Consider the following 15,162-nt stretch of genomic DNA (forward strand, 5'->3'; position numbering starts at 1 on the left):
GATCAATAAATTACATAATGCAAAGGCTGGATCTCTTCCTGGTACTTAAAAGCTTGAAGATGAAAGCTAAACCGCGAGAGCGTTGAAAACTTGTTCGCGACTAGTAAAATGTCGAAAATTGAATTGCATAAAGCAAACGTCCCGCAAGTAGTTGCAAAGCAATAATCCACGCCATCGTCGAACAATTTATGCAATATGTGCGACGAGGCGAAAGTAGTCGCATCATCGTGAGTCATTTTCCACTTATAAACCAAATGTCAGATTAAATCGCTAATACCAAATAAAAAAAAAAATCGAGACAATAACCGACCTCCTCGCCATTATAAAATACCAGTACCAACCCCTCAGCAAGAATCCCAATTAAAATCAATTACGGCCGCGTGCGCGCGCTGCAAAGGGAACTGATCCTGCACCTAAATCACCCAACAAACCGTATCAAAATATATCAGAAACAATACAAAGAGAAGTAATCAATGGCTCGCGAGACAATTGCGAAGGAAGAGTCGTCTAAACGCAAATTGCCGGTTCACGATCGAGGGTTAGCAGGCTCGACGGTGGGTATATCAAGGACGTGAGAGAGCTCGGCATGAATGACCCTGGTGAATGAAGCCAACGACGGTCAAAGAGGACGATTCCGGGGACGCTTGGAACGAAGATGAATGCCGCGCCTCTCAAGATTGATTCTTCCCATTAGAGCGGGGTCGCGCGGATAATTAAGCTCGCGCTACGATCCCGTAATAAACCGCGACGGCTGGTAGCGGCAACGTGTAAGTAATTCGGACACGCGTCCAACAGGAATACCCGTAAAATGCGACGGCCGGTAAGAAAGAGGAGTGGAAACGGGGATTTTGTCCGCGAGTCGATGCCGCACACGTGCATTAAAAGCACGTTATCCTCGCCGCGTAAAGTGCACACCACCTCGGATGCTTCCTACCGTGATGAACGAAACGCACGACTTCGAACAACGTCCCAGTAATGGATACCTAATGTACGCCTATGCAGAATTTCTGGACGATGTCCGGTAGTGTTTTCAAATCCGCTCGAATTACGGTGATCAATGAAATTTAAACGTAATCGAATGCGTAGTACCAAACGAATGCGCCAGTGGTGAACCAGAATGTACATTTCAGCAAGGAGTGTTTAACGAGTAGGATAATAAGGTACTGTGTATTAATGATAAAAAAAAAGATCGTGTTTCATTATAAATATTCAAACGTTCAGTTTGTTTTATGTTTATACACGATTCGAGGACAGTATACACGAACGATAGGAAAAAAGGGTTTAAGGAAGTACTTAAATAGCTCTTCCCAATTTCAAGTCATGCTACGTGCTCATACATTGTACCACAGACTTCAAATACATTTTATTCGTCACGTTCCAACGTTACCATAGAAAAGTCGATACCAGTTACGATTAAATATTCTCAAGGACGAGTCGAAGCCCGCCGGGGCATGGACGATTTATAAATAGAGCAGCAATTCATATTAACTACAAGCGTCGCGACCAGAAACGACTCCGGACAACTTCTATCCTCTTTAAGAGCGAAGTTTTATTACATCGGTGACCATCCTTTCTACCTGTGTAACATTCTCCCTCGGTTCATTTTTCAAGTCTCCGCGGCTATTTCAGAAACGCTTCCCCGCTCGAGAACGCGAAACGCTATGTATTATTTATAAACCAATCGAGCAATTAATATCTCTAGCACACTTTCGTTGCAATGTCCGCCAGCAGTCTTGCCTCCCTGCAACCACCGCGTAGCCCGACGCCTCCCTCTTGGGACACTCCGGAGTCATCGGCGTCATATCGTTACAACGTTCGGTTTTAATATCGAAGCCAGAGGAAAGGTCGTGAACGCTCGTAGTGCTGGGTGGTCCCATTGTGAGACGGCGGAGGAGCTAAAGTGGATTTTAAACGTCCGCCGGGCATAAAGAAGTACAGAAATTTACGTTCGTCGTCCTCCTCCTGCTCTTCCTCCCGCTCCTCCTACTTCTCTTCCTTTTCCTCTTCATCTTCGTCGTCGTCGTCGTCGTCCACGTCGTCGTCCTCGTCGTTGTCGTCGTCGACGTCGTCCGCGTCGCTGTCGTTGTCTTCGCTGCTACTATCGTCGCTGGGCCGCGGGAAGAATGCCGTGATGATATACCAGTTTCGTAAAGTCGACCGTACCCGGTGCGTGGCCAGCTCCAACGGCAAGAAGCGGACCCTCCTTCTGGAATCCGCCGGCATTAGCGCTTTTTTCGTGCCCGTTTTTACGGGGCGTCATCCGCGCAGTCGGCGCACACCCGATGACACTCGTTTCCAGCGCGTTGGTACACGCCACAGAGGGCTACCAACTTCGCGAGAAGACTCGGAGGATGGTTAACCCTCCGCGAGGGAAGAGGAAGTTCGACGAACTCGGGAGACGAAAGATACGGTTTTTTAATTGGAATCAAAACCACGCCGTTGCTTAACGGGGAGCAACAGTTTTGGAGGGTTGCAAATATCGAGTTGTCTTTTTGAAAGTCTGTTTCAGAGATTCGTTTTTACAATATGTATTAATTTCAACAAGAATCAAAACCACACCGTTGCTTAATAGGGAGCAACACTTTGGGGGGTTGCAAATATCGAGATGCGTTTTTGGAAGTCTGTTTCAGAGATTCGTTCTTAAAATATGTATTAATTTATTGGTGCCGTATGATGGTCAGTACTCGTGAGAATTTTGATATAAAAATATTTGAGAGAATATTTTGAGATGTGCTATAGGTATTTAGCGACCATGCTAAACCAGTAATCACACGCAGGGTATATAGATGTAATCCCTCGTGACACAAGTGGTTTTTGTTCCATAAAGCTCCGTGAAGAATAATGTAGCACAGTAAATTACCACAAAGTTAAGGTAGTAATATCAATTTGCCATGGCTAGAGCATACTAGAATTAGCGCGATAAAATGCTCGGATAATTATACTCAAAAATAATTCTCGAGAATAGGATTTGATTAAATATGATACGAAAACTATATAGCAAAGTTAAACAAGAGCAGCAGAGGGGGAAGCAATAAAGGTAGTGAAAAAGGACTAAGGTTGTCAACTTTGTTCGAACAAGTTAAAAAAAAGAACCAAAAATAAGAAAACAGTTCCTCATACATTAAATATTCTTTTATAAACAATTGTAAAACAGTGCCTACGAAATAGATAGAATTATGCACATACATACATCGCAATAAAATTCTAAATAACAACCAATTCAATTCGCCACGAGATCACAACCACGAATGGTTCCTCAAGCCAAAAACCGGCTCCTTTCGGAGGGCAGAGGGAAATAAAAAGTGAGTGGCCCATTTCTGCAGACTTCCGGTCAAACGAAGAGCGATGGCAAATCTATAGAGCAGGGACCGTCGCGTACTCGTCTCCTCGGTATCCATCCTGGCTACCAAGAAACGAAACTAACAATTCCAACCGACTCCTTTGTCGCCCACCTCCTTGCTCGCCCCTCGTCGATCTGACCCCGCTCGTTCGCGGCGTGTCCCTCTTCCTCCTCGCTCGATCATTACAGTTATCATTATTTTAGGAAACGACGACACCGCTACCAGCAGATTACAACGCAGCGGAGAAGAAAGCGAGCGAGAGAACGAGTGAAAGAGAGGAGCAGGGTGGAGGAAAAAACGCGGGTAGAAAGAAAGTAGCGCGGTAAAAGAGACCTCCCAGCTACCATCTCGGGTCTCGAGCGTTCAACGACGAGGGGAGAACCCGCTTCGGGCAATTCTTTCCATTTGCCCCGGTGTTTAGCGGCCCCGGTGCGAGCCGGCGAACTTTTTGTTCGCGCACAATTTTGTTTCTTCGCTCCCTTAGGCCGGCGAACGCCTGCTCGCCCTCGAGGAGCCACCTCGAGGTGGCCGTTGCCCGTTTTCCTCGACGAGCGCCGGGGAATCGGCGCGGACTCCCTAAGATCGATGCGTTCGCGGCCACGGGTAAACGCGTGTCGCCCCGAGACGGCGCTAACCGTGTTATTACGCGGCGAGAAAAATCCCCGATGCCGGCGGAAACGGAAGCGAGAGACACAGAGAGAGAGAGAGGAGTCGCGTAGCCGCTCGCGTTCGTCGTGTTACGATAATTACCGATCGCTAATCACGTACGCGCCGCGGCTCGTTTGTCGCGACCGGATCGCGCCGATGAAAATTGTCCGGGTAGACGGCAATTCCCTCTTACCGATACCTGGTCTCTGCTTCTTTTTTTTTTCTTTTGTTTTTTTGAAGGGGTGTTGCGTGCACGGCTGGCGGAACGACTTCTAAATGCCGCGTACGCGTTTTATAAACGCTTACCGAGAAGCGAACTGTATATCTTGCCGGACGATTGCTCGCAGGGGTGTACCCGAGCGAGAGATGGTTGGAACGTAGGTGAGAGGAGAGGAAAGTTATAAACCATTGATTGATATTGGGTGTAATTTCATTCGCCTGGATTTTATTTATTTGTTTGGAGAATATTTAAGCCCGCTCGGATCCTAGTTTTATTGGCCCCGCTAATGGCCTGTTCGTCGATTATTTCTGTTCGTTTAATTCAATTGCTGGTTCGTGTTCGCACAAATCAAATTGTTTCTCTCGACGTCGTTTCGATTAGAGTAACCGGATCAGCGACTCGTGATCGTACAGGAAAAATACACAATGCGTGTTTACAAAGTGAAAAGAAAAGAGTATTACATCAGCTAATTAGCGGAATCAGGTATCTGAATTAGACGCGCAACGATATGGCAGAAAAAGATTGCTGGAATCCGAACGATCTCTAATTGGAACATAAAAATTAATCAGCTTCAAAAGGTACGGATAAAATGCTATCAATTAAGTAATATTATCAATTAACTTTAAAAGAAACAGGAAATCGCCATCAGTACTTCGGTTCGAGTAGTTTCACGTTGAGACCGCTACTAATTAGATCGTAATTATAATCATTAAATACCCCTTCGTGTCATGGCCTGTAAACTGTGAAACCAAGGAGTCTAAGGAAACCTGCGATTTTATTACTAAACAATTTTAATACTCGATTAATGTCATTCGATCCTTCTTCAACTGTCCAAAAATTTCATTTTCTCGCGAAAGACTGTCTGTTTAACAAGAATCTCGAAAACTTTAACACGGTATTCACGTAAAATTGGAAAGAAAAAGAATCGAACGCGTAACGAAATGATATTGAAAAATCGTAAATGATCGCGTTCGGTTATCGAACGTAACTTTTTTTTTTGAAAATCGACGCGGGGCGTCGATCGATCAGCGAAATGGTTACGTAGCGGCCGGACAGGTTCACGCGATGCGCCGTGCCACGCATTGAAATCCCTTTCTCCGCGAGGCTCGCCGCAGAGGAGACTGTCGAGAGAGAAAGTAGCAGCGCTGTGTCGACGGCGTGGAGTCGGTCGCAGGAGCGGTTCATTAAAGCGTTTTGCCGGAAAAACGACTGGCGTCGGGGGGAACTTATGTGCAACGATGGCGTTGAAAAACAGCACAGGAAATTGTAATGATTTGTACTAGAGGGCCGCTGTTAGTGGTAATAGTGCCAATAAGTGCTTCTGGGAATAAAGCAATTTATCCTATATCGCCGTAATATGTTTGTGTAAAGGCGCGTCGAACGCCCCTCGTTGCGGATAAATCGCGGCTCTTTTTAGGCAAAACTTCCACCCGTCCTGTTTGATATCGCGTATCCAAGAATTTATTTCTTCCCCTACTTTTCGTTTATTAGACGAAGTGACTCGCATAACTGGAACAAATTACGCGTTCTTAACCCTTAAATATATCGCGATCCAGCAACGCGATCGCTAGATCTTAGTCTAAAAGCAATTTACTTAAATCGAAAAGAGTCTAACTTTTCTAAACGCTCATCTACGCTAAAAAATGAAGTAAAAAATTGAAATTGATTCGAATAATTTCTAAAAAGTCGATGCATGATTTTCTATGCACCGTGTGCTTAGTATACACTCAGATTTCATTGTGCAAAGGCAAGCACAAGGGATGAAAACATTTTTACTAATTTCTCTTTGCCTGGTTACATTTCTCTCCCAATAACGATCGCGTCTCGTTGCTCGTAGGATACTCTGTACGTATATAAACTTCCTGCTGGAACGTCCAGTATAACCGCCATACCCAGTACAACACCTCGAAACGTCCCTCTGACAGAGATTCATCAAGACAAACCATCACACGTACACCCATAACGAGCCTGTTGAAAACGATGCTCACTCGCACGCCAGTTCGTTTTTCTCGAGCCAATTTATGCTTCGATGTGTAATTGGGGCCGAGGTGCACGCGGAATTCCTGCCTCGAGCGATCTTACCGATCAAACCTTCGCAAGGAGGAGACGGGCTGTGCCGCGATGATGGCCAGGAGGACACGGGGACAAGGGGAGGGGTAGACGCCGACGAAATCGAGCGTGACCACGAGGGATACACTACCGATCGGCTGAACGGCGTGGTAAAAAAATTCGAGCACGATATGAACTCGAACGGACGTCTGGTTTTTGCCTTGGGATCAGCCCGCCGCACGAAAATCGTCGGAAGCTGTTTGTCAGCCGGCACCATCTCTCTCCACGCCCTTCCCACGATCCATTACGGGCGCCGCGACGATCATCAAACACGCTCCAACGATTGATCGGTCTCGACATTGAAGGTTGTAACCGAGATACGTTACCAGGGGCATATTCCATTTTTTTTTTTTTTTCTCATCGAATCGAAACAAAATATTGAGATACTTCCGACACTTTGGTCGAGTTTTTTGACGTCTCGATTTAAGAAATTAACTTCTCAACTAGCTCTAATTCCAGTAACTACAGTAATTCAGTTTCTAACAGTGAATTAGGTCAATAGCTATCTCGTGGACGAGATTAATTCCCTTGTACATCAATTTCCGGAGCGTGACACCGTTTTATGACGCTGTGGATCAAAAATAAGCATTTTCCAGACAGTTTAGAAATTTTCTCATGCCCCAATGAAAGAACCAAAGCAACACGCTCGAATCGAGAGAAACGCGGGCGAAAAATACCGAACGGTCTTCGCGTTTCGCGTTTTCTTCGGCAACCGGGGCAGGCTTCCTCCTTCTCGGAAGGGTCGGAAATGCCTGTTCACGATGTTCGTTGCGGTCACACCTACATCGAATGAGCAACTGGGACCACACAAATTGGCAGCAATGACCAGTACCGGGCAGATCTTCCAGCCCTCGTCCGAGCCGTCTTTTTCACCGGCCCGTTGACTCGCCGCCCGTGGTACCTTTACATAGTCTACACTTTTATGGGACAAAAACTTTAACCGCGAGGTGATTTTCGAAACATCTCAGCGCTGGCGCCCTGACGACCTCGATCGTACGATCTACGATTACGCTCCTCTTCCTCTCGCCCCGCCATTTTCGAACGTTAAGCGATCCTTACCTAATATTTCGATCATTTTATTAGATTTCTTGCACGTTTTGCCTTCGATGCTTTTTACGCCGGTCCATTTAATCGGGGACACGGTCCAGCGGCCCTTTGGTTGGATCGTTTGACTCCTTCTTACCTTTGACGATGTCTGTACCCAGAGGGATATTGCGTTTCTTGTTTTCGATGGAAATATCATAGAAATTTAAAATATCGGGAAATCAAGACGGTTAGTGTTTTTATATCTTACGATTGACTTTAGGAATTTTCTCTTTTTTGAATAGATTCAACTTGTATGTAGTTGATTGTTATTAACCAATTAGCTGCGATCGAAGAGTATACTCATCCTAAAGAAATAACAAAATTTTGTGTCATAATGAGTATACTCGTCATGCGTAAAATTTAGTTATCATTCTTTTTTACGCTACCTAAGTGCAGTGTAGTGCAACTTAAGAATTCCAAGTGCGTAAACGTTATATTCCTGATTCTATACCAGACTCTTCATCAACAAACAATGTTATAATTGCTTTAAAAAAAGATTAGAAAAGATCACGATATTGGTGTTTGACTTGCAAAGTGCCATTGTGTATTATACTTTGCTTTTGCTGAATCCACAGCAGCGATTCGAGTACTTGATTTTTATTACGTTTCTCGTTTAAGATGCACGATCTTTTATACACAAAAAAATTATTGCACCAGTTAACCAGTTAAGAAGCTTATAAAATCTGAAGTTAATTTTAGCATCTAATTGCCATTGTCTAATTATCATTTTCCTCATAGTGGCATTTTATAATATTCTTTGTAATTGCTAATATTTATCCTACTGATTTAATTTTTTTAGAAGTTGAAGTTAAAACTACTTAAAAAATGATAAGTAATAATATAAACGTATCCTTAACAGAATAAAGTATAATACTAACTTACCCAAAAATTCTCAATATCCAAATATCTATGATAACACTAGAATTAATTAAAATATTAAATAAATACAAACTAGCCCTTATTAAGGCAATTGACCCTACCGATTCATCGCATACTATAAAGTATAATACTAACTTACCCAAAAATTCTCGATACCCAAATATCTATCATAACGCTCCAATTAATTGAAATATTAAATAAATACAAACTTATTAAGGCCATATTAAGGCAATTGACCCTACCGATTCATCGCATACATTGAAACGATAGTTGAACGAGCACCGTCGATCCCCAAGATGAAACATCACCGAATACCTCGACGATTACCAAAACGTGCCGAAAAAGGAGCTTGGGGTCGTTTCGCAACCAATCGACACCTCGAGGAAAGAATGTAACCAACGACGAAAAGCACGTGCCCCGAATGAACCACGGGTAACCACGGGCGCATACGAAATTCGACCATTGTCATCGGCCGTCTGCGGCCCTTATAAATAGGATTTTTCGGCCGCGCCGCGAATCCACGATTCCCAAAGCTGTCCGCTTAAATCACGACGCCGCGCAGGCGGCGTATCCGCGCGCATTATACGCTCGGCGAAATCCTGACGGACGAGAATTAAGAATATCCGCGGCGGTGTAACGCGTGATATACTTGGTGCGAGCCTCTTCCCACAAGAATACCGATTAAGACATGGACGGAAACGAATTTATGGCCGGGTTCGCGGGAAAATTGTTCGCCTTCGGCCACGTTTAAACGCGAGGGCGAAGGTTTTTGGATGAGATCGCGGTGGTACCGAGCAGTGAGATTTGTACTTCGTTGAAATTTCAATCAATGTTTAGATCCGATGTATGTAGAATATCAATTGTAATTGTATAATTGTAGAAGTTTAATGCAAACATCCAAATGTAGATGCTAAAAAAAAAATTTCAATCGATGCTTAGATTCGATGTACCTGCAATATCAGTTGTAATTGTATAATTGTGCAGGTTTAATGTAAACATCCAAATATAGATGCTAAAATAATTGCTTCACATGTACGTCTACGAATTCGTATACTGTATTGGTATTTTATATTCGTTCTTTTGCAAATTAAAATCAGCTTCTCTCAAATCAAGAAAGGGTGAATTTAAAATACTAATACTGTACAAAGTAATGGAAAAAACAGATGCGCACAGACTCTGAGCGAATAGTACATTTAAATGAGCCACAAGGTTTGGTTCCTTATATTCCTTCCTATTAAATAAAAATACAACTCAATTTTTTTTTTATTTTTTATAAGAAATCATCCCCTACGCTCACTTCAACATATGTTCGTTCAGATTCTATATCATACAGTATCTACTACCAAAATCTTTTAGCGATCCACTACTCGTTTCTTCGACCAAAAATTAGGAACCTAACAAACCATGAATATCTAGAGAAACAAAAGAATAATATTCAGAGAGACGATTGATTAGCACTTTGCAATCGTGGTGGAATCACAGTTCGTTACGTCCACTTCGGACGGAATCTGTAGATGATATTCGCGTGCAGAAGAAAAGTAGGAAAACGAAATGGAAAGGGACATTCCGTGGAGCCGGTGTAGGTAGCTGTTAAAAATCGAAAGTGGATTTCCGCGCGTAACCGGTCATCGACAGTGGGGACGAAGGAACGCGGCGATGGAGCACGTGTAGGTTGCTCGCGCACGCGACCAGCTGGATATGTATATCGATAATGCCGATCGTCCTCGATTAGAAATCGCGGGCAAAAGTCGATCCGCGCGCAAGAAGGTTGCAAGAAGGTTCCCGTGCGGATCGTTGCCACGGTTTTCTTGCGGTGAAACTTGTGTGGCTCTCGTTCATCCGCACCGTCTCGCTGCTCGTTATGGTTTACAGTCATTGTCGAGGCTATTCTTGCTGTGAAATGGAAGCACTTCTTTGAAATCTATTTATACTGGCGAGGGTAATGGTTTTTGTTAGATCGGGTTTAATAGTCTCGGCATTAAGGGTGCTTTAAGCACGAGAAAAACTGATGGGGCTTGTCTTAATTGTTCCTCTTAAGCGTTTATAGAAATTCTTTGTTTTAATTTTGCAATAATCCGGGCTCGAGTCATTCTTGCTTGGAATAGAAAGAAATACGAGGACAAGTGGCTTTTTCTGCTAATATACGGTGCACGATTAAAGCAAGAATTACTACTGATAAAAATAGACGAACGAATGCTATAAATGCCGCGTTAATGGCTTGCTAAGTAACTGTAAGAGTATTAATTTAATCCTTTTTCTACTGTAATTACGCTTCTCGAGCGCATCGATATGCCACCAATTTGCTAATGTAACATTATATTATATACCCACCCCTTAATCCAGCAAATATTAATATCGCCGACTCGAAACTAATATCCTTCTAATTAAGAGCCTTGCAATGATCATTAAACTTCGTGGTTATTATTAATACAAACCTTCCATGTTCCATATTTCGTACTTAACGCGTACCGCAGGTAATGATCAGCGACGTTTAATCACAAAGTAACGTTCAAACTCGCCGATGTGTGATCCGCGTTTCAACACTTACCGTCGATTATCTCCCTTGTATCGAAACAGGTTAAGGACAGACGGAAGAAAAAAGGAAGATGGAAAAGAGGCAGGGTTATCTCTCTCGAGGGAGAGAGCCGGAATAAAAGATGTGGTGAAAAAAAAATCGGCTCGTTCTCCTTGAAGGGTGCCGCGTGCAGCGAAACGAATTGACATTCAAACGAAGTAGCGGCTCTCCCGATTTGAAAGTAGACACCTGTATGCTCGGGGCCTTGCTCGCGCATGAACATGCCTCCGCGGCGGGAATAAATCTGAATTCGATTTGCCACGAATTTACGACGATATTGTCAACGGACAGTGAGAAACGGTGCGAGTACGGAGATTAATATCGACGCCCGTCCCCGTGGTTCGTGTTTGCGTAAATTTCCCGTTATGTTCCCGCGAGCGCCGGGCCTGCGAAAAATCCCGAGGAATCGCGACCACCGATACCTCACGTCGCCCGTTCACGCATCCTGCCACGAGGAGGACGTTTTATTTATGCGGACCAGCGAATCAGGAAACGCGCACACGATTTTATGCTTTCAAATTCGTCTCGACGGAATCGTTGCTCGTGAAAATTCTGACGATTCGACGCGACTTTAACCATTTTTAAAGCAATCGTGCATTTTATCTATCGAAAGGTGTATTTTATGGTGATAACATGATGTTTCGTTTTTTTATAGCAACAGAGATAATTTGAAGAAAAATGCCCTCAGAGTGTTCATCGTAACATCTTCCCGTCGTTTGTAAAAGTCGCCATAATCTTTTAGACGCTTCTAACCTGATCTAACGGGGAAATATTTCGAGAAAAAATTAACGAGCACTCGATTAGCTATGAATGGTAGTAATATGCATTCCTGAAAATATTTTGTTCGATAAAGAAATGAAGGTAACCGTGTGTCGATGGTGGAAACGAGAGCTGTGGCGCATCGGCGCGAAGGAACTCGTTAGGAGGATTATATTGTATATAACTCGATGATGCTCTGGTTCGCATATATCATTTAGTAGAAATTTTTCGAAGGATTATCCGCATTATTTATTAGACAGCCGCACGATCTGACCGCGAAATGCTCCTTTTGCGATTCCACCCCTCCGCCGATATAGACAGCTCTGTATAACCGCGCTTCGTTCTCGTCAAGCTGCAAAAAATGCAGATCGCGGCTGTTTGCAAATAGCAAAGCGTCGCGTTTTACTTATTAAACCCCCTTTTCGATTTATTTCTCGTTTTTTTCCTGTTTGAGAACGTCAGGCGCCCCCTCCCCGCGTCGACGAGACAAACGATGGCGCGTCATAGAATTCCAATCAATGCAGTGACCGCCTCTCCAGGCTCAATTACAATCCACCTAAATGGTAGATTCCACTGGGCCCAATAAAGGCGTTTCGCAATTAGCACCGAATGCATTTCCATCCGCGGCCGCTTCGCCCGTTCCCTCTGTTATTGCCGATGCATTGTGATAACGCCGACGGCGAAAGACGCTCGAAGGTGAAGGAACGGCCGATGAGTATCCGATCTGTAGAGAAGAAGCCGATCGAACGATCCTCCACGCTTCTATTCGACGTACAGAAAACCGTTTTCACCCGCGATTCATTCGATAACGCAGATACTGGCGAACGTTTCGGCGGTTGATCGTTAGGGGTGGGTTCTCGACGAGTACTAGAAAACTACCATTCGTGGATTCGTGAGAAATTTCTCGTTTCGTCGATTGAATGGAACTTTCGTTCACTGATCTTCGTTAGAATTTCCATTTGGAGGTAGGAAACAACGAAATAGGAATTGACACTGTAACAGTTCTCACCCCCTCGCGTGTATCCAAGTTTCGCGCGACATTCGTGGATTCGTGAGAAATTTCTCGTTTCGTCGATTGAATGGAACTTTCGTTCACTGATCTTCGTTAGAATTTCCATTTGGAGGTAGGAAACAACGAAATAGTAATTGACACTGTAACAGTTCTCACCCCCTCGCGTGTATCCAAGTTCCACGCGACATTCGGATATAAATTCGCGAGAACCGACAAACGCGTACTCGTACGAGCGAACGTGCCGTAGATAAAACGTCTGCAGACGTGCACCGACGCCCGAGCACGTTCAATTATAAACGCAGCGAACTGAACGGGGACCGTTTAGAAGCGGGCAGTAACTTAGCATCGCGTTAGACTTTACAACCGGACAGCGGGGAGGGTTCTGGAAACACGCGGCACCGTTTTAACCCTTCGCGTTTCCCTGTCCCGCCATTCCATTCAGCCGAGGAATTAACAGGTTCCCGGCGTACGAGGGACTGGCGCGCGTAATTACGTTCGTTACGTCGCGTTACGTACGTTTACTCTTGCTCCCGACGCGGCTCGCTCGAGGAGGCCGCCGACATATCGTTACGCCGGTCGTACGGCGGAAAAAGAGCCGCGGAGAAGGGAAACGCGGGCAAAAGCCAGCCGAGAAAAGCGCCGCGGCTATCGAGGAACAAACTGGAACATCCGCAACCGCTGCTGTATCTCTCTTTCTCTCTCTCTCTCTTTCTCGCGCTTTGTATCGCCGCGTTCTTCAGGAATTTTTACGACTCGAACGAACGGTCAGTCGTTGGGGCTAGGATGGTAGCTGGTGCTCCTCTCCCAAGAGCAACACTGAGACCACTTGCAACGGCCGTTTACTACTTTCACGTTTAAGCGGCTATTAGCGGTGATTCTCGCGACGGCGCTCCTCTTCTCTCTATCCACACCGCGGCTCGCCATCTTCCACGATTATTACCCTCCATCCCGGGAATCTATCTCTCGCACCTCTTTGTTCGCGCGCCCCTTGCAAACATACGCCACTTTTAATTTCCTGCTTCCTGATCGCTCCAGGTTTCCTGGTAGAAACGATCCGTTCAGGTGGATACCTGTTTGCTGCGTACCCTCGCGTCGTATCGTCCTCGCGTATCAAGTTCTATACACGTGGACGCGACGGGTCTTTAGGTGTGGTATCGCTCGTTGCGTTGCTAAGTTAACGTTCAGATAGTGAACGGAACAATAATTTCATTCCACAAGCTTAAATTGTTCATCTAATTCTCCAAGGATCAAATAATCGAACGAATGTCCTGTCGTCGTCCATCGTCGAATACAGAGTGTGTGCGTGAACGTGTTGAAACAGAGTAGAATTCTGAACGAAATAAAATTGTCCACTTTCGATGCGACGATGCACGAGCGTCAAGTTGAATCGAACAGCCGGCAACTTCCTTTACGGTTCACCAGAAGCCTCCGATTCGACGTCTAAATCGTACCGTCGAGGAATTCACTGGAGCACTCGCGAACACTGGAACGACCGTGCGCGTTATTTCTGAAAATAGACTGAAAATAACGAGCGATCGTGCAAGATCCTGTCCCTGTTCCGCGTCCTGGAAAACCGATCTGGCCGTATCGCCGTGGCGGATCGTATAAGGTCAGATCTGCGCCGTTGGTATCCTTCGTCGATCACCCACGCTCGGTGCCTACACCCATTGTTCGGCGTAGGAAGGTCGTTTTTGAAGGGAACAGGTTCGCGACGGCCCGTGGAATTCGCCGTTTCCTGGAAACCGGCCGGTTGACGATGTGACGACGCGATTTTCAACGATCGCGATGCTCACGCCATTTGCCAGAAGAAGCTCCACTCTTTCTCTCTCTCTCGCTTGGTGAGATGGAAGATTAACCCTTGCTTGGCTCAATTGTCGGCCATCTGTGTGAAAACGAGTTAGAACGGCGAAGCTTTCGGTCCGTGGACTTAGAAGCCAGCTGCGTATTAATTCTTGAGGTAACGCGGACGAAATTTCATGGCTGGGGCGTGAATTGGGCACGCGCAGTAACTGTTTCGTTATTTAAAAGAAGATCATTCTCTGAGTTTAATATTACTTCACTTTAAATAATCGCATTGTAATCTCTGATATCGCTGTGTATTCGATCGCTCACGTTTGCAATTCTTAACAAGTAGATCTCTAATGTCACGTATTTCGAAATATGGAACATCTATGTCAAGGAGGAGCTAAAGCTAGAAAATAGCTCTGTGACGTGTACGGCATTCGTAATCAATTTTGTGACGTACGTAACAGTGGTAGATATTACGCAAAAAATTGTTCATTGTATGAAATATGGACAACGTGTAATGGATTACAGATGACCTCAACTTTTATGTACACTGTTCTTTATTTGGCCTTCTAGCTTAAAAATTATAAAATATTTGCAGTCTCGCAAATTTGAATCGATAATCAAATTTAATGTTCTTAATTGCATTAATAGATTAAAACAATTATCCGAAGATTCTAATTTTACAGACGTCAATGATTTCAGAAATACGTTTGTCACGAATAATGAACGATTCTTTCATTTCAAA

This window comes from Xylocopa sonorina, chromosome 3 (genome assembly GCF_050948175.1).
Source record: "Xylocopa sonorina isolate GNS202 chromosome 3, iyXylSono1_principal, whole genome shotgun sequence".
NCBI lineage: Eukaryota > Metazoa > Arthropoda > Insecta > Hymenoptera > Apidae > Xylocopa > Xylocopa sonorina.